We start from the raw sequence: 24441 nt of genomic DNA, 5'->3' as shown, positions 1-24441 counted from the left end.
TCAGGCCCGGCCCGTTGGACCCCTGCCGCTCCGGTCTCTGGTTTTTCGCGCTCCCGCACAAACGGCAGTTTGAAGGATTAGGCCCCGCCCACACACACCATGAAACGCCCCCCGTGATGCAGCGCGCTCCCCCATAGGATTGGTCAACCTTCACGTCACTCAACGCTAATGAGCCGTAGGATTAGTCAACCGCTAATGAGCGGATTTTGTCCGTTTTTTGTATAGTGTCCGAACAATTTTTGTCTGACCAAAAAGTAAATATGCCTATGACACTCCGCTAATCATAAGCTTTCTTTTGATATAACATATGTGTAGGTACGCTCTATAACTTTTGAGTTAAGCGCAGACAGACAGACACCGCCATTCATTTATAATAATATAAATAAAGATATAGAGCATGGACCTGGCCATCTGTATGCAGTGCATGGACCTGGCCATCTGTATATAGAATATGGACCTGGCCATCTATATATATAGTGCATGGACCTGGCCATCTATATATAGAGTATGGACCTGGCCATCTATATATATAGAGCATGGACCTGGCCATCTATATACAGAGCATGGACCTGGCTATCTATATATAGAGCATGGACCTAGCCATCTATATATAGAGTATGAACCTGGCCATCTATACACAGAGTATGGACCTGGCCATCTATATATAGAGCATGGACCTGGCCGTCTATAAAGAGAGTATGAACCTGGCCATCTATATACAGAGCATGGACCTGGCCATCAAAATATAGAGTATGGACCAGGCCATCTATATACAGAGTATGGACCTGGCCATCTATATACAGAGTATGGACCTGGCCATCTATATATAGGAAGGTTATAGTCCAACAGCTTTATTTGAAATCACAAGCTTTCAGAGCACTGCTCCTTCGTCAAGTGAAGTGAAGAGATGCATATAGACACAACATATATAGTCACAAAACACTGCAGATAATCTTTCTAACTGCCCTTTATTACACCTCGGCAGAGAGATAATCACAGCAATCAAAGATGTGAATGGTGTCCAAGCAGGTCAGTCAGGAAAACATTACATCAAAGAACAATGAGGCGGGGTCACAAGGGGTCAAATGTTGCAGATGCTGGGGTCTGTATGAAAAACAAAGAACACGCAAAATACAAAATAAAAAAAAATAAAAAATGTTTTTTGCTGGAAATCACAGCAGTTCTGGCCGCATCTGTGTAGAGAGAACAAGCCAACGACGACTCGAGTCTGGATGACTCGACATCAGGTGGGGTTACATATAGCGTGACATGAACCCAAGATCCCGGTTGAGGCCGTCCTCATGAGTGCAGAACTTGGCTATCAGTTTCTGCTCGACAATTTTGCGTTGTCGTGTGTCTCGAAGGCCGCCTTGGAGAATGCTTACCCGAAGATCAGAGGCTGAATGTCCTTGACTGCTAAACTGTTCCCCGACTGGGAGGGAACACTCCTGCCTGGCGATTGTTGTGCGGTGTCCGTTCATCCGTTGTCGCAGTGTCTACATGTCCACCCCAGTCCAACACCGGCATCTCCACATCACATCTATATACAGAGCATGGACCTGGCCATCTATATATAGAGCACGGACCTGGCCATCTATATATAGGGCATGAACCTGGCCATCTATATATAGAGCACTAGCTGGAGTGCCCGGCGGTGCCGAGGCTTTTTCGAGGGCATGTTGTTGTTGGAAGAGAGAGAGAGAGCGACTGGGGGGAAGAGAGAGAGCGACTGGGGGGAAGAGAGAGAGCGACTGGGGGGAAGGGAGGGGAAGGGGGGAAGGGAGGGCGGGGGGGAAGGGGTGGGGGGGAAGGGCGGGAGGGGGGGAGGAGGGGGGAAAGGGGCCGGTCTCGGAGCCCCCGCCCCGCACTCTCGAGAGCCCTGCTCTCCAAGCCCCAGCCGCCCCGCTGTCCGAGCCCCGACCCCCCCCGCCCGAGCCGAGCGCGAAACACTCACCAAGGCCGAGAGCACTGTCGAGTGCCCCGCCTCCCCCCCCGCCCGAGCCGAGCGCGGAACAATCACCAAGGCCGAGAGCACTGTCGAGAGCCCCGCCCCCCACCCACCCGAGCCGAGCGCGGAACACTCACCAAGGCCGAGAGCACTGTCGGGAGCCCCGCCCCCCCCGCCCGAGCCGAGCGCGGAACACTCACCAAGCCCGAGAGCACTGTCGAGAGCCCCGCCCCCCCACCCGCCCGAGCCGAGCGCAGAACACTCACCAAGGCCGAGAGCACTGTCGAGAGCCCCGCACCCCCCCCCACCCGAGCCGAGCGCGGAACAGAGACGCTGCGTCTCACGTGCTGCTGCTGCAGCGCGCGCACCCTGACCCTCGTGGCTGACGCCGTTGCCCTGGGTAACGTGACACGGGGGGGTGAGGAGCTTAGCAGAAGCCCAATCACCTAGCTCGGGCGTGGCTGGGCAAGAAAGGCGCAGACTTTCAGGCCTAAGAAAAAAACGGGGAAAGGTAGGAAAAAGAATGTTCAGGTTAGAGAAAATATTTACAAATGAGTGATTTTTTAAAAAACAATTTAATAACTTCAATTTTATTTTGGTGGAAATGTATATTTGAAAAGAAAGACGCAGAAAGCAGGAAAAAGAATGGAAGCAAGATGGCGGCGACTCACCTCGGTTCAGAACGATAAGGCCCGCCCACACATGCACCGATTGGTCGACCGTCAGGTCACCAAAGCGTAGGATTGGTCAATCGTCCCGTCACTCGACCGTAGGAGGGCCCGGCCGCACGCGGCAGCAAGCCGCCGTACGATTGGTCGACCTCGAGGTCACTCTGTCGCTAATGAGCGGATAATGAGATGCTAATGAGCGGAATGTTGAAGGTTTTTCGGATACCGCGGGCGCGATTTTAGCCCGGCCGAAACGTAAATACGCTTAAAACCATCTCGGAAGCGTAAGCTTTCTTTGGAGGTAACGCGCGCATAGGTACGCCCTGTAGCTTTCGAGCGCATAGCCCGCCAGACGCACACGCGATGACAGACAGACAGACAGAAGGACAGAAGGACAGATGTACCGATTTATATATATAGACTTGCTGAAGTGCCCGGCGGTGCCGAGGCTGTTTCGAGGGCATGTTGTTGTTGGAAGAGAGAGAGAGAGAGCGACTGGGGGGAAGAGAGAGAGAGACTGGGGGGAAGAGAGGGCGGGTGGGGGGGAAGAGAGGGCGGTGTGGGGGGAAGAGTGGGCGGGGTGGGGGGAAGAGAGGGAGGGTGGGGGGAAGAGAGGGCGGGGTGGGGGGAAGAGAGGGCGGGGTGGGGGGAAGAGAGGGCGGGGTGGGGGAAGAGAGGGCGGGTGGGGGGAAGAGAAGGCGGGGTGGGGGAAGAGAGGGCGGGGTGGGGGGAAGAGAGGGCGGGTGGGGGGAAGAGAGGGCGGGGTGGGGGGAAGAGAGGGCGGGGTGGGGGGAAGAGAGGGCGGTGGGGGGGGAAGAGAGGGCAGCGGGGGGGTGAAGAGAGGGCGGCCGGGGGGGTGAAGAGAGGGCGGCCGGGGGGGGAAGAGAGGGCGGCCGGGGGGGGAAGAGAGGGCGGCGGGGGTGGGGGGAAGAGCGGGCGGCGGGGGGGGGAAGAGAGGGCAGCGGGGGGGGAAGAGAGGGCGGCGGGAGGGGAAGAGAGGGCGGGGGGGGAAGAGAGGGCGGGGGGAAGAGAGGGCGGGGGGGCAGAGAGGGCGGGGAAGAGAGGGCGGGGGGGCAGAGAGGGCGGGGGGAGGGCGGGGGGGGAGGGGGCGGGGGGGAGGGGGAAGGGGAGGGGAAGGGAAGGGGAAGGGAGGGGCGGGGGGGAAGGGAGGGCGGGGGGGGAGGGGGAGGGGGGGAGGGAGGGCGAGGGGGGGAGGTAGGGCGAGGGGGGGAGGTAGGGCGAGGGGGGAGGGAGGGCGAGGGGGGGGAGGGAGGGCAAGGGGGGAAGAGAGGGCGGGGGGAAGAGAGCGCGGGGGGAAGAGAGGGCGGGGGGGAGGGGGAGGGGGGGAGGGAGGGCGAGGGGGGGAGGTAGGGCGAGGGGGGGAGGTAGGGCGAGGGGGGGGAGGGAGGGCGAGGGGGGGGAGGGAGGGCGAGGGGGGAAGAGAGCGCGGGGGGGGAAGAGAGGGCGGGGTGAAGAGAGGGCGGGGGGGAGGGGCGGGGGGGGGAGGGGGTGAAGAGAGGGCAGGGGGGAGGGCGGGGGGGGAGGGGGTGAAGAGAGGGCGGGAGGGAGGGGAAGGGGAGGGGAAGGGGAGGGGAAGGGAGGGACGGGGGGAAGGGAGGGCGGGGGGGGAGGAGGGAGGGGGGGAGGGAGGGCGAGGGGGGGAAGGGAGGGCGAGGGAGGGAGGGCGGGGGGGGATGGCGGGCGGGGGGGTGGGGAGGGAGGGCCGGGGGGGGGGAGGGAGGGCATGGGGGGGGGAAGGGAGGGGGGGGCGAAGGGAGGGGGGGGGAGGGGGTGGCGAAGGGAGGGCGGGGGGGGAGGGGGGAAGGGAGGGGGGAGGGCGGGGGGCGGGGGAAGGGAGGGCGGGGGGGAGGAAGGGGAAGGGGGGATGGGAGAGGGGAAGAAGGGGGAGGGGGGAAGAAGGGGGAGGTGGGGAGGAGAAGGGGAGGGGAAGGGGGAGGGGGAGGGGGGAAAGGGAGGGAGAGGGGGGAAGGGAGGAGGGAAGGGAGGGGGGAAGGGGGGGAAGGGAGGAGGGAAGGGAGGGGGGAAGGGGGGGAAGGTGGGAGGGAGGGCTTGAGACTGAGAGACGGCCACGGCCACGCCCGGTTGCTGGGGTAACCCTGCCGCGCCGCCCCGCCCCGCGCTCCCGAGAGCCCCGCTCTTCGAGCCCGCCCCGCTCTCCAAGCCCCAGCCGGCCCGCACTCCCGTTGCCGGGGTAGCCCTTCCCGCTCACCAAGGCCGAGCCCCGCCCGAGCCGAGCGCGGAACAGAGCCTCACCTGCTCCTGCTGCGCACGCACCCTGACCCTCGCGGCTGACGCCGTTGCCCCGGGTAACGTGACACCGGGGCGGTGGGGGGGTGAGGAGCTTAGCAGCAGCCCAGTTACCTAGCTCGGGCCTGGCTGGGCAAGAAAGGCCCAGGCTTTCAGGCCTAAGAAAAAAACGGGCAAAGGTAGGAAAAAGAATGTTCAGGTTAGATAAAATATTTACAAATGAGTGATTTATTTTAAAAGAATTTAATAAATTGAATTTTATTTTGCTGGAAATGTATATTTGAAAAGAAAGACGCAGAAAGCAGGAAAAAGAATGGAAGCAAGATGGCGGCTACTCACCTCGGTTCAGAACGATAAGGCCCGTCCACACACGCACCGATTGGCCCGGCGGCACACGCCAGCAACCCGGCGTACGATTGGTCGAGCTCGAAGGCACTCTGTCGCTAATGAGCGGATAATGAGATGCTAATGAGCGGAACGTTAAGGTTTTTCGGATACCGCAGGCGCGATTTTAGCCCGGCCGAAACGTAAATACGCTTAAAACCGTTTTGGAAAGGTAAGCTTTCTTTCGACGTAACGCACGCGTAGGTACGCCCTGTAACTTTCGAGCGCATAGCCGCCCAGATGCACACGTACAGACAGAAGGACAGACAGACAGAAGGACAGACAGACAGATCGACCGATTTATATATATAGATAACAGTAATGGAACCTTAACAATAACACTTCTTTAAACACCCATGTGATTACCCTTCATCATCTACTTCTGTGTCATTTTCTTTTACGTGTGCTTCTATGAGGTGCAACCCCTGTGGCTTCAGCAGAGGTAGAGGCAGGCTGCTCACTTCCCTGCTGTGACTGTGTAGACACTTTTGGCGGATGCCCTCTGGGTTTTGGAGCCTCTGATGGCCCCGCCAAAGTCTGCTGCTCCTACGACTGTGCAGGGGCAGACTCGGCCATCGCTGTCCGAGGAGGCATCTGGGGCTCTGCCTGGGGGGGAGGGGGGCAATGGGGGAGAAGTGTGAGCATTTTGAGAGGAGCCCACACTTTCATGTTTCCTCTCACTATCATCCGTCTCATGAGCCACCTGCACTTCCCTGCTAGCAAGTAGCTGGATAGCATCTTGCTGCATACAAATGGGGCCATGAGAGCCCACATTTATTTTTACATCCCTCCTGGAGAGGAGGTCTGTGAGCCTCTGCCATCTGTTGTCCACAGCTAGCATGTGTTCATGTGAGTGGCGCATTAACTGTTCCATGCAGGTGGCCATCCTTTCCATGGAAGAGCACATCGTCACCATCGCCTGCGACATGGTGGTGCTCATGTTGGAGATGGTCTCCTCCATTCTCTGCACATTTGCAGACATCGCGGCTGCAAAACCTGCCAGAGCCTCCTGCAATTGTTGCTGCCCCTCCAGGATCACCCTCTTTCTCGATGGTCCCCCGAGGCTCAGCGTCTGCTCAGCAGAGCTGGGAGTGTCCTGCACCTTCCAACGAGGAGTCTCCACTGCTGTTCCTGTTAACACCATTTCCTCTTGCTCACTTGTGAAATGTGATGCACCAGGTGACTACTCTACTCTATGGCATAAAGGACCCACCGAGGTGTGCGTATCTGCACTGATGCTGAGTGTGCTTGGGTCTGCTGGCACTGCACCCTCAGAGGCTGGAGGCTCCTCTGAGGAGCCGTCTTCCTCTTCCTCCTCCGGCTGGACAGTGGCGGCGAGGGCGGGGGGCGCGGGGAGCTCTTGATAGACCTGTAGGAGAGTAAAGAGATGATTTAGAAATGTTATATTAAGAATGGGTAACGATACCATTATGCACATGATGAAAATTCACTGGCTGCTGACATCAGTTACCATATGAGTGACTGCTGTATGCCATGTGGCTGTATGAGATGTAATTCTGTCAGCAGGTCGCTGGGATGTCCCCCTCTCTCCAGCTCCCACCGCCAGCAGCTCTGTAACTCCAGAGATCTCCAGGGCCTCCTCCTCTGCTGGAGTCAATTGAGTGAAGACTGGAGGGCCACCTCCGGTTCTCTCCCTCTCCCTGTTGTTGTGGGTTCTCTTCTCCTGCAAGGAGGGAAAGAAGAGAAGTTTGAGTGAGAATGATGGCATGACTGTAAGGAATGGATGGGTTACATCTGTAGAGGAAGACTATGATGGAGTGTGGTGCCAATGCCAAATGGCCTCCTTGTGTGGTGTTACATGGTATGATTGCATTAGGATGTGGGCGAGTATGAGGGGTGGTTAGTCAGAGGGGGATGTGAATATGTACATAGAGGGAGAGGGATGGGTGGATGTTCAAGATACGTTGATGTGAGGAATGATGTGCAGGAGCAGGCTTGAGAAGGCAGAGTGATGGGGATGTGGTAACAGGCACAGCAGGATGAAGGTGAGTGTGGCATTGCACTCACCTTTCCTGATCTCATCAGATCATTGAAGCCCTTCCTGCACAGTATCCAGGTCCGCCTCACCATATCCCTGCTGTGGACCACCTCTGCTATTTGGAGCCAGGCTCTTTTAGTCCCCTGGGGAGATCTCTTGCACCCATCAGCAGGGAAGAGGACCTCCCTGTGTGCTCTAACTCCCTCCACAAGAATATGTAGGGAGTCATCAGAAAACTTGGGTGCAGCCCTCCCTCTGTCTTTGTGAAGTCATGTTTAGAAATCTCAACAATAACAAGATCCTCCAATATCCTCCCTCCACACTCTTAGATGAACCTTCAAATGTGATGTGGCCAAGGCTGCTTTAAATATCCCCGTTGGAAGTGAGTCATCGATGATGTCATCAGACTGCACCATTAAATAGGGCCAGGAAATGCATATGTCTCCTTTAATAGCCTCCATTAACTGAAAGTCGCTCTGAGGAGTGGGCTGATCAATACATCGTGGTACCGACCCGCCACGCGGCCCACACGCACCCGACCCGACTCGGTAAGGAAAATTCCGGCCTATGAGTTAGAGATGGGGAGGGGGTGGACAGGGACATACGTCCAAGGAAAATTCTTAAGTCGGATTTTGCTGTGTAAATCCCCAGTCCCAATCACTGCCAGCAGTTATCACAGTCACTATTGGGAATGTACCTAACGCAGGCCTGAATTTTACTTAATTAAGAAAATTGGGAGTCAGCTTTGGCTGAGTGGCAGCATTCCCGCCTTTAAGTCAAAAAGTTACGGGTTCCTGCCCCACGCCAGACAGCCCTGGCTAGCAGAGACAATAGTTCCAGGCTTTGGCATCCAGCGGGGTACTTGCATCTGATGGGAGTGGAGTGGTGTGCCCCCACCCCCACACATTGCGTCTAATCGGTCACCCCCTGGTCAGGCGAATAACCTGCCTCTAATGAAGAGGGATCTTTGTTTTGGAAATAACCCAGAGCAGGAACTGTTGGATATAAAAGCAGTGGAAGATTCGGGTTGTCTCATGTGCCGTTAGAGGCGGAAGAGAAAGCAAAAGAGGAAGAAGAAAACCACTCCAGGGACTTTCCATTGTTCAAGATGTTTAAAGTAAAAGTGTAGAAAGACTCCCTTTTGTTCAGGTACTCCCACATTGCCTCCTCTCTTGAAGATGTCCTAACACATATGGTAGTCAGTTCCAGAGGGTGCCAGCTGCCCTCTGGTATCTCATCCAAGCCTCCGTAGGGGGTGCTATCAGAGCTGGGGGCAATGGGCATCAGCTGAGACTGATCTTGCCCTCGCCCAATATCCCCCAATGCACACTTCCAACATGGTCCACAGCAGATCAAAATGAAGGCCCACCACCACCTTATCAAGGGCATCTAGGGACGGGCAATAAATACCGGCCTCACCAGCGACGCCCACATCCCATGAATGAATAAAATAAAAAGCTGGGTCTCTGATGTACACAGAACCTATCGCCTCTGGACTAAACTATTGAGAAATCTACCCCTGTAGAATTTCTGTTTGTCCATTAAACAGTGCATGCTCTCTCTCCATACGGATACACCTCACTTATCTAAATCCAGAGAGCTTAGTCACATTGGCATAGTCAAGGGTTGGAGCCCCCAGCTGTCCACTGGAGATTAACCAGCTAAAACTGTGCAGAACAGAGCACTGGTAAAACATGGGTGTGTGACAAATTGCTATGTTGAGGTTTCTGTTCTTTTGTGGAATCACATAAATTCTACAGCTGAACACCCGTGTAGATACCCTTGTGAAACTACAAAGCTTTACTCTTTTTCTGACCGCTTCTATGTGGTGCAACCCCTGTGGCCTGTGCAGGGGCAAACTCTGCCATCGGGACATGAGGCAGCATGTTGGGTACTAGCAGAGTGGAGGGGGGCGGGAGTCCCCACACCCATGACCCCTTTCGCCATCATCCCTCTCATGGTCCAGCTGCACTTCGCTGCTACCACTCTACTGGAGAGCACTTTGGTGCCTATCAGTGCAATGTTGTAAGACCAAGGCTAAGGTATCTGCCATCCTATTTATGGCAGCAGACATCATGGCATCCAGAGTGTGCACAGTCGAGGTCAAGGCGGCATGGACTCATTTGATTGCCCCATTTGATGATCCACGGAGTTGACCACTCTATCCATGCAACAATGCCCTATGACATCAACCTACTCATGCTTGAGACGGATTGCTCCATTCTCTCTGCAATCATGGACAGTGTGCTTTGAAGGCCTGCCAGCGCATCGCACATTCTCTGCTGCTGCTCAATGATTGTCCTTTTCACTGACGGCCCCCGGGGTACAGCATCTGTGTCCAGCTGAGCAGAGCTTGGAGAGGGCTGTGCCCCCCGATGCGGACTCTCCACTTCTGTCCCCGTTTCCACCATCTGCTCTTGCTCACTTGTGAAGTGTGAGTCACCAGGTGAAAACCCATCAATCTGTCTAACTAGGGTAGAATTGCGCTGGGTTTTTCACCGTGATATCGTCGTAACTGGCGCAAAAAATCGCAGAATTTTAAGCGCAAATTATGTTCAGCGCAAATCAAGTTTCCGTAGTCTTTTGCGCTAGTTTAAAAAACATTGCGCTAGAAGCCAACCCCGCCCACAAAATTGGCCATGTCCCCGGGGTGAATGAATCACCATGGCAAGTTTCCACCAATTGAGCTTGTTTGCGGGCCTTCAAGGAGGCTTCAAAAATTAAGCTGGAACTTTTGGGCACAAGGACACTACATTTTAAAAGCTTTTCAATGTAATTTTTTTTTGATTTACTAAGAAACTGACTACTGTACCCCAATATAACTAACAAATGGTTCTGTCTAGTTTTTAAAAGTCACTTTCAGTAGTTTAAAATTGGGTTACTTGTAGTGTCCGCGCCTTAATAATACACGGACTGCAGGAGAACAATAAAACAGGTATTTACTGAACAGAGGGTAACTTAAGACTGACGTACAGAAGCCTGCTATGGCTTTATATACAGGGGTGGTCACTACCGGTACTGCAGTATAGAATCAGTTCTTCTCTTAAAGGTACATACACAACAATTCCTCCCCTTTTAGATAAACAGTACATAACATTCATTTAACAACTAAATAATAACTAATTACAATTACAATTTTCTCTGTACTATATACATCAACTGAAATAATCATTTATAAGTTCAGTCTTTGAGGAGGCTTCCTGATCCTGACTGGATAGCGCCTTTCTCGAGTATCCTGTTCTTGCGGCGGAGTTGATTCTGGTTCATTGTCATTGGTTGGTTCGTCAGCTTCCAATACCACTGCTTCTGAGGTAGACGCAATCTGTACTTCGGTTTGATTACCAAGTGCACCTGCTCGTGGTATGGGTTTGGCTTGTTCCTGTGACTCTAGAATCTGGTCAGCATGGCGTCTCACGATGCTCTCTCCAACGTCCACCGTGTACATTAGTGGTCCCTGCTGTGTGCATATCGTTCCTGGCTGCCATTTTTCTGTTCGGTAGTCGTGGGCCAAGACTGGTTGCCCTATCTTGAAGCTCCTGGTTGGCTTCTCATTTATGTGCTGGAATTGCTTATCCTCAACATCTCGTCTTATGTTTGATTTGAGCAAATCCAGGCGACATCTTAGCCTTCGGTTGAAGAACATTATGGCTGGAGCTTGGTTGGTGACTGCATGTGTCGCATTCTGGTAAGCAAACAAGAAATTATCCACCTTGTGTTGTAGTGGTATGTCGTCATTATACATTGCCTTTATGGCCTTTTTAAAGGTCTGAACAAACCTCTCAGCCAATCCATTTGTGGCTGGATGATATGGGGCAGATGTGTAATGCTTCACCCCATTATTCCTCAGAAACCTCCGGAAATCCTCGGACACAAACTGTGGCCCATTGTCGGAGCAAATCTGTTCTGGCAAGCCATTCCTGGCGAAGATGGTCCGTAGGACTGCAATAGTTTTCTCCGTGGTGGTGGAGGACATTTTGATGACCTCTGGCCATTTCGAATGGGAGTCCACAGCGATTAGGAACATTGAGTCCATAAATTGACCAGCAAAATCAATGTGTACCTGTTACCATGGAGATGAGGGCCACTCCCATGGATGTAGCGGGGCCTGTGGTGGAGCGTTTTGGACCTTCTGGCATCCTGTGCATCTCTTGGTCATATCCTCGATTTCTTTATTGATTCCCGGCCACCACACAAACGCCCTGGCTAGGCTCTTCATTTTTACCCCTCCCAGATGACCCTCATGAAGCTCATTGAGCACTCTATCTCTCAACTTGGGTGGAATTACCACTCGGGATCCACACATCAAGGTCCCCCGGCACACTGACAGCTGTTCTCTCCTTGGCGAGAATGCTGGCAACAGTGAGTCGCCATGTGCTGGCCATCCCTTCACCGTCAAATCATAGACCCGAGAGAGTGTCGGGTCATTTCGGGTTTCCTTCTCTATACTTGAGTTTGTAACAGGTAGACATTCGACTATGGTCGCATGGAATATCTCAACAGGGTCCACTGCAGGTACTTCCTCTACTGTAGGCAACGGTAGGCGCGACAGCCCATCAGCGTTTCCATGCTGTTTCGTACCCTTGTACTCTATGTCGTACTGATGTGCCCCTAGAAAAAGTGACCATCTTTGCAGCTGTTGCGCCGTCATCACCGGAACGGCCTTCTTTGGGTTAAAAATGGAGACCAGGGGCTGATGATCAGTCAGTAGGGTGAATTTCTGCCCATGCAGATAGTGATTGAACTTCTTCACCCCCCACAGCAGGCTGAGGGCCTCCCTGTCAATCTGGGCGTAGTTACGCTCAGCTGAGGTTAACGAGCGTGACGCAAAGGCTATTGGCCTCTCTGAACCGTCAAGGAATTTGTGTGACAGCACCGCTCCGATGCCATAGGGAGACACATCACATGCTAACCAAATCGGTAGTGTTGGATTGTAGTGGGCCAATACTTCTTTTGAAGTGATTAGGCATTTACATTTCTGAAAGGCACGCTTACACTCATCACTCCATTTCCATGTTACTCCAGTTTGCAGTAGGGCGTTCAGTGGGTGCAGAATTGTAGATAAATTCGGCAAGAACTTATGGTAGTAGTTCACCAACCCGAGGAACGACCTCAGTTGCGACACATTTTCCGGTGCTGGAGCCTTGACTACAGCCTCAATCTTGTCCGGCGACTTATGCAACCCTTCCTCATCAATCATGTGGCCACAATACGAGATTTGTCTCCTGAAGAACTCGCATTTGGGGCGGTTGGCTCGTAGCCCATATTCCTGTAATCTCGTGAGCACCTGCTCCAGGTTGGCAAGGTGTTCACTGTCATTTTCGCCCGTAACCAGGATGTCGTCCAAATAACACTGGGTCCCCGGGATCCCTTGCAGGACTTGTTCCATCGCCCTCTGCCAAATAGCCAGGGCTGATGCTACCCCGAATACCAGTCGATTGTACTGGTAAAGGCCTTTGTGAGTGTTTATCGTGAGGTATTTCCTAGATGCTTCTTCCACCTCCATTTGTAGATACGCTTGGGCCAGATCAATCTTTGTAAAGCGTTTCCCTCCAGATAGTGAGGCGAAAATATCTTCTATCCGTGGAAGTGGATATTGTACTGTGTGCAGGACTGGGTTCACAGTTACCTTGAAGTCCCCACAGATGCGAACTTTCTTCGGTTCCCCAGGCGTGCTGCTCAATGATTTCTTCATTACAGGAACGATGGGTGTGGCCCACTCACTCCAGTCCACCTTGGACAGCACACCCGAATGCTCCAGACTCTCCAGCTCTGCTTCAACGATCGTTGCCGTTACTCCTTTTAGAGTCCCAAGTCCTTGTTGGAACACCTCTTTCACGTCAGTTAGAATCTTTGACAGTCGTCCAGGTGTGACGTCATCATCCTTTTTATCAGTCACAGTTAGCGCCTGAATGGAATGCCAATCCAATTGTATTTTTCGGATCCATTCACGTCCCAATAATGGTGGTCCTCCATCTGGTAGTATATATCGATACAGTTTCTGTGTTTCCTTGCCGTTGTATTCAACTGGCACCCTTATTTTTCCTCTGGGGTAGACTTTTTGCCCCGTGTATGTCTTCAATACAATGGACGTGTCCTTCAAGGGTATGTGTGAGAATAGCCGCTTATAGTCTCGTCGATTCATGACAGTTAGGGCTGACCCTGTGTCCAATTCCATCTTTACTGGGGACCCTGCTATCATGAGGGTGACGCAAATGGTTCGGTGATCCTCCTTTGCGATCACGTTGTGTAACTTTAGACAACTTAGTCTCCTGCTCCCGGAGTCCTTATCACTCTCCTGATCTTCCGAACTACTGTCTGTCAATTTCTTTACTTTCTTGTACTTTTCCTTAGTAGTTCTTGTAGTGTTGGTTTTCTTTCCCGACCTGCAGACTCTTGCTATGTGTCCCATTTTCCCACATTGCCTGCATACTTTGTCCTTAAACCAGCAGTCCTTCTGATCATGGGTTGTTCTGCCGCAGCGATAGCACTTTTCTGCTCCATACGCCATTTCGTTAGCGCTGTATTCTTGTGGTTTCTGTTGTATTTCCGCAGCTCCCCGTGCTGCTGCTTCGTAGGATACTGCCACGCTGAAAGCCTGTTCTAGCGTCAGGTCCTTTTCCGAAAGTAGTCGTTGCTGGGTTCCTTCACTCTGGAGCCCGCAGACAAACTTATCCCGTAAGGTGTCTGCCAGTCTTGCTCAGAACTGGCAGTGCTTCGATAACTTGCGTAGTTCTGTAAGATAGTCAGCATTGCTCTCATCTTTGTGCTGGTTTCTTTTATGGAACTTGAATCTTTCTGCTATCAGCAGCGGTGTAGGGTTTAGGTGTTCCTGTAAGGTATTAACAATCTCGTCAAAACTTTTCTCCATTGGTTTAGCTGGGGTGATTAAATTCCACAATAGGCCGTACGTTCTCGCGCCCATCAAATTTAATAATACCGACGCCTTCTTTCCACCGGCCACCTCATTTGCCTTGCAGTACACTTCAATTCTTTCCACATACGTGGTCCAGTCTTCTACCTCGTTGTCGAAAGCAGTGATACTGCCACTTTTCGGCATCTTGGGTGATTTAAAATGGCGCCTCCCGCGCTTTTTCTTCTTCACCAATGGATTAAAATGGCACCTCCCGCGCTTTTCCTTCTTCCCCAATGGAATAAAATGGTGCCTCCCGCGCTTTTCCTTCTTCCCCTTGCTGCCACGCTGCTCCTAGCGTTCTGCAGGGTAATGGCGGCGACCCATGGCTTCGGCGCGTCTCACTTTTCCTTCCCCTTGTTTTATTTTCGCTACGCTGCCCGGTTCTTGAGCACCGACCGCGCCCTGTGCGCTCCACCCTCTCTCTCTCTCTATTCCTCCCGACGACGCTGCACGGCCCCCTTTTTGGACCGTCTGGCATCCTGTGCATCTCTTGGTCATATCCTCGATTTCTTTATTGATTCCCAGCCACCACACAAACGCCCTGGCTAGGCTCTTCATTTTTACCCCTCCCAGATGACCCTCATGAAGCTCATTGAGCACACTATCTCTCAACTTGGGTGGAATTACCACTCGGGATCCACACATCAAGGTCCCCCGGCACACTGACAGCTGTTCTCTCCTTGGCGAGAATGCTGGCAACAGTGAGTCGCCATGTGCTGGCCATCCCTTCACCGTCAAATCATAGACCCGAGAGAGTGTCGGGTCATTTCGGGTTTCCTTCTCTATACTTGAGTTTGTAACAGGTAGACATTCGACTATGGTCGCATGGAATATCTCAACAGGGTCCACTGCAGGTACTTCCTCTACTGTAGGCAACGGTAGGCGCGACAGCCCATCAGCGTTTCCATGCTGTTTCGTACCCTTGTACTCTATGTCGTACTGATGTGCCCCTAGAAAAAGTGACCATCTTTGCAGCTGTTGCGCCGTCATCACCGGAACGGCTTTCTTTGGGTTAAAAATGGAGACCAGGGGCTGATGATCAGTCAGTAGGGTGAATTTCTGCCCGTGCAGATAGTGATTGAACTTCTTCACCCCCCACAGCAGGCTGAGGGCCTCCCTGTCAATCTGGGCGTAGTTACGCTCAGCTGAGGTTAACGAGCGTGACGCAAAGGCTATTGGCCTCTCTGAACCGTCAAGGAATTTGTGTGACAGCACCGCTCCGATGCCATAGGGAGACACATCACATGCTAACCAAATCGGTAGTGTTGGATTGTAGTGGGCCAATACTTCTTTTGAAGTGATTAGGCATTTACATTTCTGAAAGGCACGCTTACACTCATCACTCCATTTCCATGTTACTCCAGTTTGCAGTAGAGCGTTCAGTGGGTGCAGAATTGTAGATAAATTTGGCAAGAACTTATGGTAGTAGTTCACCAACCCGAGGAACGACCTCAGTTGCGACACATTTTCCGGTGCTGGAGCCTTGACTACAGCCTCAATCTTGTCCGGCGACTTATGCAACCCTTCCTCATCAATCATGTGGCCACAATACGAGATTTGTCTCCTGAAGAACTCGCATTTGGGGCGGTTGGCTCGTAGCCCATATTCCTGTAATCTCGTGAGCACCTGCTCCAGGTTGGCAAGGTGTTCACTGTCATTTTCGCCCGTAACCAGGATGTCGTCCAAATAACACTGGGTCCCCGGGATCCCTTGCAGGACTTGTTCCATCGCCCTCTGCCAAATAGCCGGGGCTGATGCTACCCCGAATACCAGTCGATTGTACTGGTAAAGGCCTTTGTGAGTGTTTATCGTGAGGTATTTCCTAGATGCTTCTTCCACCTCCATTTGTAGATACGCTTGGGCCAGATCAATCTTTGTAAAGCGTTTCCCTCCAGATAGTGAGGCGAAAATATCTTCTATCCGTGGAAGTGGATATTGTACTGTGTGCAGGACTGGGTTCACAGTTACCTTGAAGTCCCCACAGATGCGAACTTTCTTCGGTTCCCCAGGCGTGCTGCTCAATGATTTCTTCATTACAGGAACGATGGGTGTGGCCCACTCACTCCAGTCCACCTTGGACAGCACACCCAAACGCTCCAGACTCTCCAGCTCTGCTTCAACGATCGTTGCCGTTACTCCTTTTAGAGTCCCAAGTCCTTGTTGGAACACCTCTTTCACGTCAGTTAGAATCTTTGACAGTCGTCCAGGTGTGACATCATCATCCTTTTTATCAGTCACAGTTAGCGCCTGAATGGAATGCCAATCCAATTGTATTTTTCGGATCCATTCACGTCCCAATAATGGTGGTCCTCCATCTGGTAGTATATATCGATACAGTTTCTGTGTTTCCTTGCTGTTGTATTCAACTGGCACCCTTATTTTTCCTCTGGGGTAGACTTTTTGCCCCGTGTATGTCTTCAATACAATGGACGTGTCCTTCAAGGGTATGTGTGAGAATAGCCGCTTATAGTCTCGTCGATTCATGACAGTTAGGGCTGAACCTGTGTTCAATTCCATCTTTACTGGGGACCCTGCTATCATGAGGGTGACCCAAATGGTTCGGTGATCCTCCTTTGCGATCACGTTGTGTAACTTTAGACAACTTAGTCTCCTGCTCCCGGAGTCCTTATCACTCTCCTGATCTTCCGAACTACTGTCTGTCAATTTCTTTACTTTCTTGTACTTTTCCTTAGTAGTTCTTGTAGTGTTGGTTTTCTTTCCCGACCTGCAGACTCTTGCTATGTGTCCCATTTTCCCACATTGCCTGCATACTTTGTCCTTAAACCAGCAGTCCTTCTGATCATGGGTTGTTCTGCCGCAGCGATAGCACTTTTCTGCTCCATACGCCATTTCGTTAGCGCTGTATTCTTGTGGTTTCTGTTGTATTTCCGCAGCTCCCCGTGCTGCTGCTTCGTAGGATACTGCCACGCTGAAAGCCTGTTCTAGCGTCAGGTCCTTTTCCGAAAGTAGTCGTTGCTGGGTTCCTTCACTCTGGAGCCCGCAGACAAACTTATCCCGTAAGGTGTCTGCCAGTCCTGCTCAGAACTGGCAGTGCTTCGATAACTTGCGTAGTTCTGTAAGATAGTCAGCATTGCTCTCATCTTTGTGCTGGTTTCTTTTATGGAACTTGAATCTTTCTGCTATCAGTAGGGTTTAGGTGTTCCTGTAAGGTATTAACAATCTCGTCAAAACTTTTCTCCATTGGTTTAGCTGGGGTGATTAAATTCCACAATAGGCCGTACGTTCTCGCGCCCATCAAATTTAATAATACCGACGCCTTCTTTCCACCGGCCACCTCATTTGCCTTGCAGTACACTTCAATTCTTTCCACATACGTGGTCCAGTCTTCTACCTCGTTGTCGAAAGCAGTGATACTGCCACTTTTCGGCATCTTGGGTGATTTAAAATGGCGCCTCCCGCGCTTTTTCTTCTTCACCAATGGATTAAAATGGCACCTCCCGCGCTTTTCCTTCTTCCCCAATGGAATAAAATGGTGCCTCCCGCGCTTTTCCTTCTTCCCCTTGCTGCCACGCTGCTCCTAGCATTCTGCAGGGTAATGGCGGCGACCCATGGCTTCGGCGCGTCTCACTTTTCTTTCCCCTTGTTTTATTTTCGCTACGCTGCCCGGTTCTTGAGCACCGACCGCGCCCTGTGCGCTCTACCCTCTCTCTCTCTCTCTATTCCTCCCGACGACGCTGCACGGCCCCTTTGCAGAGCCGCTCGATCGAGCTCGAGTCCGCCGCAGTCCGGAAGGGTCAGCGCACTACCTGCTACCAGCACGATTTGCTGGAACACCTTGACTGGGGAGCCAAGCCCAGCTCTCCACAGCCTCTCCTGCAACTCTCCGAACTCCGATGGATCCTTGGGCGGTTGCCCGCGGTCGACGCCTGTTGCTCTGACTTCGACCTCCAAAAGCTTCTTCTCAGGAAAAGATCCCCGTGAGGTGATGCAGTACTGCAGGTGAGTTCGAACCTGCTCGTCGCCACTGTAGTGTCCGCGCCTTAATAATACACGGACTGCAGGAGAACAATAAAACAGGTATTTCCTGAACAGAGGGTAACTTAAGACTGACGTACAGAAGCCTGCTATGGCTTTATATACAGGGGTGGTCACTGCCGGTACTGCAGTATAGAATCAGTTCTTCTCTTAAAGGTACATACACAACATTACTCACAGGTGACGGACTAGACACTCTGATTAAAAATGCTTATATTTTGTGATGAACCCATTTTCAGCTATATTAATAAAACTACACCAAGTTACCACTCTTAAATATATCAAGAAATATTATTTAAAGCAATTTTTTTTTTAATTACATTTTAAAACATTGCCCGATTGCACTGCTTCATGGCAGATTTTACGTTTGACGATATGCAAATGAATTTCAGCGGGAAAAAACACTTCTCAAAATGGGCGCAATTTACGCCCGGATCAGTGATTGCGCCGAAAGCGAAAACTCTTGGCTCTTCATAATCATTCTACACTGTCCCACAATCAGATCCAACATGAGTTAAACACAAGTTAACCTTCTACACTCGCCCGATATTAATATGAAGGCGGTTTCCATGCGAGGGGGTGGAATTGCGTGGGCCAATCCCAGAAATCAACTGAGCAGGTCGGAATTTGCGATCTCAGCTCAATTCAACCAATTAATTTTGACTTTCAGGTTTTGCGTTTCCAAGCTGTGCAACGGGTGTGATGCGCACCCGCATGGCACAATCTCAGCTGTATTTAAAGGGACAGTGTACAAATGGAAATTAGAGGTGTTCAGGATGAATGATGCATATAGAACAAGGGCAGCACCCAGATTTAATTATGCTGAGATAGAGATTTTTGACTCATGGGGAATCAAGGAATATAGGGATTGGGCGGGAAAGTGGAGATGAGGTCGGTGATCTTATTGAACGGCGGAGCAGGCTCAAAGGGCAGTATGGCCTACTCCTGCTCTTAATTCTTATATTCTATGTTCTTACCCATCCATGGAATTACTACTGGGTGCAGGCAGGAGCAGGAGGGACAGACTTTTCCCCAGCTATGGGAGGAAGAAACCTGTGGCTCTCACCAGGAAGGCAGAGTTGGAGCTAGCTGAGGAGGTGAGCTGCAGGACCGTAGTGCGCCAGTCTTGGATGCAGTGCAGGAAGCGGTTTAATGACCGAACCAGGTCAAGAAAAGTGAGTCCATTTGCTGATTCATCTACATCCTGTGGTTTAAGTCCCCCACCATCCTGTGGTTTAAGCCCCCCACCATCCTGTGGTTTATGCCCCCCACCATCCTGTGGTTTAAGCCCCCCTCCATCCTGTGGTTTAAGCAGCACCCAGCCTTCACTTTCTATGCACTGCCTCACCTCCCCATGTATCCACTGTTGCCACTCACTCCAATCCTTACGCAATGTGATGCATCTGTCTCATAGTCACCCTCACTGAATGAACTACATCCATCGGGTGAATACCTCACCTTGACCCACTCACAGGTCTATTTTTTTGCCTCTTGTAGGGAAGAGAGCCCAAAACACAAGAGAGGACTGGAGTGGACCACAAATAGTCCAGCTCACTGATGCAGAGGAGGCTCTGGAGATAAGTGGCACATTCGCGTCCCGCTCAGTCGGAGGTGGAAAGACAGGGAGCTCGGAGATAGCTGGTGACAGAATTACAAATATCTCTGACACACATATGATGACTTTAATTGATCAATGGCTGAACTATGAGAAGACTGAGTACGGTGATTGTCAAGATTATGACTTTGCCATGACTAATTAATTTCCCTTTCTTTTGTCTTACAGGGCCTTCAGAAGACCACATTCCTTCTGAGGGTGCATCATCACAGGATGAACAGCCATGCACCAGCGCAAATACTCCCACTTCAGTGGGTCCAGTTAGACAGTTAGCTGGGTTTTCACCTGGTGATTCACACCTCACAAGTGAGCAGGAGCAGACACTGGTGGCAGGGACAACTGTGGAGAGCCTGCATCAGGGGTGCAATCCTCTCCAAGCTCTGCTCAGCTGGACACAGATGCTGAACCCTGAGGGCCATAGTTGAGAAGGAGAATGATAAAGGTACATAAGCAACTTTGCGAGGTACTGACAGACGTGCCACGCACACTCTCCACCATAGTGGAGATGATGGAGGAGTCCAGCTCAATCACTAGTGGATAGGTAGAGCAGGGAATTGCGAGAATGTCTGCCATGGCAAGAGAGGCCGCCTCCATGGAGCTTCAAGCACGGCTCTCAAATGAGTCCGTGCAGGCAATGACCACGGCCGTGCAGACATTGGATGCCAACTTGTCTGCTGCCTTTAACAGGATGACAGATACCTTATCCATGGCCCTACAACACATCACGGATCATCACCAAGTTAGTCTGCAGCAGAGTGGTAGGAGTGACGGGTCGCTGGCCCAGGAGAGGAATGATGGAATGATGGCGAATGGGGACATGGAAGTGGGATCTCCACTCAAAGTGCTCCCATTTCTCACCTGCTACCTGCCACCACCACCACCACCACCCACCCCCACGCCGCCGCCCCCCCCCCCCGCCGCCCGCCAGCCAGTACCCAACATGCTTCCTCGTCTCCCGATGGCTGAGTCTGCCCCTGCACAGGTGCAGGTGGAGCAGTCTTTGGCGGGGCCCTCAGAGGTTCCAGAACCCAGTGGGCATAGGCCAGAAGCATCTCAGCAATCAGGGCAGGGATCTGAACCGCTGCCTCTACCTCTGCTGAAGCCGCAGGGGATGCACCATGTAGAAGCGGTAGGAAGTGTAAGCTCAAGAAATTGTAATTAACCAAGGGTATGTACATGGGTGTTTGACAAATATTATGTTGTTAAATTTTCTTTTTTTATAACACCACTTAAAATGTATTGATTAGCACCACTTCCACATTTTGCCCATTATTGCATCCCAAGGGCCAACTTGCACTTTTACTTGTTTAATGATGAATGTCATTACATGATGGGACCCATTGGGATGTGCAATAAGTGGATGAGTGTTTGAAGTGCAAAGGGAGGGTGGGGAGCTCTGGTTGTAGCGCTCCTGCGCCTCATTGGTGGAGTTCCTCACAGGTGTAATGAGCTAAGTTTGAAGTAGGTATCCCTTGTCGACTCCGAGCCAGCCCTTAAGTCTGCTTCCTGGAACCAAAAGGTCTGGAATGTTGGACTACCTCAGGATGAAAGCATCTGGCGCACACCTGCATGAACCTCTTGTGGTTGCACACCAGCTGCACATCAATGGAGTAATATCCCCTATGGTTTACAAAAACTCCTGGTAGCTGTGGTGGTGTTCGGATTGCCACATGTGTGCAGTCGGTGGCTCCCTGGGGGGTCCAGCCAGAGAAGCAAATCCGAGCGGCCGGTCATTCTGGCTATTGTCATCATAGGGGAAGCTCTATAATTCCCAGCCCTGACACACAATCCATCCGTCACCTGCCTTATGCATTTATGTGCAGCCGACTGAGAGACCCTTGAGGTGTCTCCGGTAGCACCCTAGAAGGATCCAGCGGTGAAAAAATTAAGGGTGGTGGTGACTTTCTCAGCCACTAGTAATGTGTGGCCACCAGGCCCAGCAGGGAGCAGGTCTTCTTCTAGGAAGCTGCAGATGCGTGCGACCACCTAACATGGCAATGATCTTCCCTCCATCATAAGGTCAGAAGTGGGGGTGTTCGCTGATGACTGCACAGTGTTCAATTCCATTCGTAACTCCTCAGATAATGAAGCAGTTCATGCCCGCATGCAGCAAGACCTGGATAACATTCAGGCTTGGGCTGATATGTGGCAAGTAACATTCGCACCACAAAAATGCCAGGCAATGACTATCTCCAACAAGCAAAAGTCTAACCACTGCCCCTTGACATTCAACGACATTACCATCACCAAATCCCCCACCATCAATACCCTGGGGGTCACCATTGACCAGAAACTTAACTGGACCAGCCACATAAATACTGTGGCAACAAGAGCAGGTCAGAGGCTGGGTATTCTGCGGCGAGTGTCTCACTTCCTGACTCCCCAAAGCCTTTCCACCAGCACAAGTCAGGAGTGTGATAGAATACTCTTCACTTGCCTGGATGAGTGCAGCTCCAACAACACTCAAGAAGTTTGACACCATCCAGGACAAAACAGCCCGCTTGATTGGCACCCCATCCACCACCTTAAACATTCCCTCACTCCACCACCGGCGTACCGTGGCTGCAGAGCGTACCATCTACAAGATGTACTGCAGCAACTCGCCAAGGATTCTTCGGCAGCACCTCCCAAACCCGTTACCTCTTCCACCTAGAAGGACAAGGGCAGCAGGCGCACGGGAACACCACCACCTCCAAGTTCCCCTCCAAGTCACACACCATGCTGACTTGGAAATATATCGCCGATCCTTCATCGTCACTGGGTCAAAATCCTGGAACTCCCTCCCTAACAGCACTGTGGGAGCACCTTCACCACACGGACTGCAACGGTTCAAGAAAGCGGCTCACCACCACATTCTCAAGGGCATCTAGGGATGGGCAATAAATGCTGGACTTGCCAGCGGCACCCACATCCCAGGAACAAATTTTTTAAAAATCTCAGCCTGCGGAAGCACTGCTTTTCCAAGAGGTCAAGGAAGCTGAGCCTCTGTCTGTAGAACCTGTGAGGGTGGTAGTGCCTCCTGCAATCTCGGCCCCATTCCTGTGTACACCCCTCCTGTGCACCTCCCTCCCATGCACCTCTCTCCTGTACACCTCCCTCCCATTCACCTCCCTCCCGTGCACCTCCCTCCCATACACTTCCCTCCCATGCACCTCTCTCCCATACACCTCTCTCCTGTACACTTCCCTCCTGTACACCTCACTCCCGTGCACCTCCCTCCCGTACACCTCCCTCCCATGCACCTCCCTCCCATGCACCTCCCTCCCATGCACCTCTCTCCCATACACCTCCCTCCCATGCACCTCCCTCCCATGCACCTCTCTCCCGTACACCTCTCTCCTGTACACTTCCCTCCTGTACACCTCACTCCCGTGCACCTCCCTCCCGTACACCGCCCTCCCATGCACCTCCCTCCCATTCACCTCTCTCCTGTACACCTCCCTCCCGTGCACCTCCCTCCCGTGCACCTCTCTCCCGTACACCTCCCTCCCGTGCACCTCCCTCCCGTACACCTCTCTCCCGTGCACCTCCCTCCTGTGCACCTCCCTCCCGTGCACCTCCCTCCCGTGCACCTCTCTCCCGTACACCTCCCTCCCGTACACCTCCCTCCCGTGCACCTCCCTCCCGTACACCTCTCTCCCGTGCACCTCCCTCCTGTGCACCTCCCTCCCGTGCACCTCCCTCCCATGCACCTCTCTCCTGTACACCTCACTCCCGTACACCTCCCTCCCGTGCACCTCCCTCCCATGCACCTCCCTCCCATGCACCTCTCTCCCATTCACCTCTCTCCTGTACACCTCACTCCCGTACACCTCCCTCCCATGCACCTCTCTCCCATTCACCTCTCTCCTGTACACCTCACTCCCGTACACCTCCCTCCCATGCACCTCTCTCCCATTCACCTCTCTCCTGTACACCTCCCTCCCGTGCACCTCCCTCCCATGCACCTCCCTCCCATTCACCTCTCTCCTGTACACCTCCCTCCCGTGCACCTCCCTCCTGTGCACCTCCCTCCCGTGCACCTCTCTCCCGTACACCTCTCTCCTGTACACCTCACTCCCATGCACCTCCCTCCCGTGCACCTCTCTCCCGTGCACCTCACTCCTGTGCACCTCCCTCCCGTGCACCTCCCTCCCGTGCATCTCCCTCCTGTGCACATCTCTCCTGTGCACTTCCCTCCTGTACACCTCCCTCCCATGCAACTCTGTCCTGTGCATCTCCCTCCCGTGCACCTCCCTCCCGTGCATCTCCCTCCCGTGCACCTCTCTCCTGTGTACATGCTGACCCCACCGCAGCACATCTTCTCTGCCTTGGATGGTGATGGTATACTTCTGATGTGCTGCCAAACACAATCCAACATGCCTCCCATCATGATCTTGTTAGTTTGAAATCCTCAAAGGTTGAAAAAAAGCTGCATCCGCACAAGCACTCTCTGCCAAACATTTGCCAGAGGGAACTGAGACACCAGGTGCAATCGTGAACTTTTATTCAGATGGGACAATGACAAGTTAAATACCCACATGAACTGTGGCTCAATCTTGCTTCCATTTCACTTGTCAGTTTCCTGAGCCCCAGGAAACCCGTGCTGCACATGTTAATTTTGGAGCCAAGTTAAAACCAATTTGCAAACAGCTCATTAACATCTCCTAA

General features: G+C 52.5%; 1 pseudogene; it reads left to right on the top strand.

Moving 5' to 3' along the window:
* Nucleotides 1-24441, top strand: part of LOC147107455 (uncharacterized) — an 86416-nt pseudogene extending 61975 nt beyond the window's left edge.

This window comes from Somniosus microcephalus, chromosome 14, assembly GCF_052327205.1.
Source record: "Somniosus microcephalus isolate GS21.2 chromosome 14, FLI_Smic_1.0, whole genome shotgun sequence".
Lineage (NCBI taxonomy): Eukaryota > Metazoa > Chordata > Chondrichthyes > Squaliformes > Somniosidae > Somniosus > Somniosus microcephalus.
The sequence above is the reverse complement of the archived record's forward strand: the minus strand, read 5'-3'. Positions and strand labels throughout refer to the sequence as shown.